A 2,041-nucleotide genomic window follows, 5' to 3' on the forward strand; every position below is an offset into this window, starting at 1 on the left:
TAATCTCCCTGTGGTTCGACCCCGGTCTTGTCGGGTTATTTATTACTTCGACACTCCTGCACTTGGGAGAAGACATCAATCTTTTAGTCGTGTCACAAACCTAATTGCATTTCGAATCTTAATAACTAAAATATTAATATCTTTCAAACCATCACACACAATGAGGTTTACAATGTGTGCACAACATCTAACAAGCAAATGTTCATTGACAATTTATTAGTTGGCCAATCTTTCATCATATTTTTTAAATATGAAATAGTAACATTATTAGAGCTTGCATTATCTACTATAACAGTTAAATGTTTATCAATCTCCTATTGTAACAAATAATTCTGAATAACTTGACCAATTGTCTCACCTATATGATTGAAAACTTGACAAAAATTCAGAATTTTTTTTTATCAAATTCCACTCATTATCAATCCAATAAGTCGTTATGGACATATAGTTAATATTTTGGATTAATTTCCATGTATTTGTTGTTAAACATAATCGTTGACCCTTAAGAGCTCTTTTTAATCTTTCCTTCTCTTTAACATAAAGTTTCAAACAATCTCTCATAACAGTGAAAAAATAAGGAATGTCAAATCTAGGGTGCGAGGTTGACACAATCAAAAGATTAATTTTTTCTCCCAAGTGTAGGAGTGTTGAAGTAATAAATAACCTAACAAAACCGGGGTCAAACCACAAGGTGGTTGACTATATAAATTATAAATAACAATAACAACAACAACAATAATAAGTTAAAGAGGACTTTGAGATGTAAAATTAATATAAATATTAAACAATGATAAAAATAAATGTTAAGGTTAGATAATCCACTAATGGTATTTCATACAAGTATAGTATAAACTCTTTTTATTAATTAAATGGAAACCACACACAAAGGAGGTTCCAATCAGATTATAAATTGTTAACATGATTACATTAGTTGTCTTATTTAAATAAAGCTAATAGTTGTAAATGTTGTCAGGGATTCATGATTATAACTTATATTAACAACAAATCAAGTTCCTTTCATAGGACATGTGTCGGTTATACCATACAGTTGGGTTATGAAAGTGCTAAGTATTTGTTATATCAAATGTTATATAACATAAATCTAGATTAACTATTTAACAAGCACATTATTAAAAGTGAACAAGATAACAAATACAAAACATGTTAGTATCAAACATTAAAGTCCATATTGAGTTTACACTATACTTATTCTTACACCATTAGTGCACTAGTTTCGCCTTGATATGATAAACTTAGCTAAACATATTAATAAAAAAAAAAGAAACATAAATAAACAAGATAAGAACATAAATAAGATATAAATTAACTAAGTAAAGGAAGGGAAATGAAAAGAATAAATAAGAGATTAATGAAATCAAAATTTAAACATTACAAAAATATAAAGAAAGAAATAAAGAGCATGATCTTGATATGAAAACTAAGATGTCTAAATGCATAGCAAATGCTTCTTTTTATAGGTCAAAATTTGAAACTATTGATTTGATGACTAGTTGTTGAGTGGGTAGCCAACTTTTGACTTGGTAATAATCCTTATCTTTTTGTCTGAACAAAACGTCATTGCTAATATCAGAATTTGAACAGACTTGAATCATGAAAGTTCTAGAAAATTATCTTAACTTTCCAACAAAAACAATTTTAGTCTAGTGAAGACTGAGGAAATGTTGATGGTCAATCTGTGTTTCTGTTTTCAAAGTTTAAGGAAAGTGGAGAGTGGAGAGGGAGAGGGAGAGGCGGAGAAGGGGCAGGTGGCTGGTGCTCTAGTACGAGGCGGCCTTAGCGGTGAGGGAGAAAGGGCGGGATGGTAGGTGGCTTTGAGTGTGCAACACAAAAACTATGTTAAGGATTTAAGGTTAGCCTTAGTAGAGAATAGACTGGAGAGGTGAGACTTGAAAAAAGAGAGGGGCGTGGCGTGGTAGCATTTTCTATTTATACTAGGGAACTTTTTTTTGAACCAGTCCAGTTAACCCATTTTTTGCTCTACAAAATCGAAAACCAAAAACTAAACTGAACCAGGGTTTTT

The sequence above is a fragment of the Populus euphratica genome, unplaced genomic scaffold, assembly GCF_000495115.2.
Source record: "Populus euphratica unplaced genomic scaffold, PopEup_1.0 scaffold117.1, whole genome shotgun sequence".
NCBI classification, from domain to species: domain Eukaryota; kingdom Viridiplantae; phylum Streptophyta; class Magnoliopsida; order Malpighiales; family Salicaceae; genus Populus; species Populus euphratica.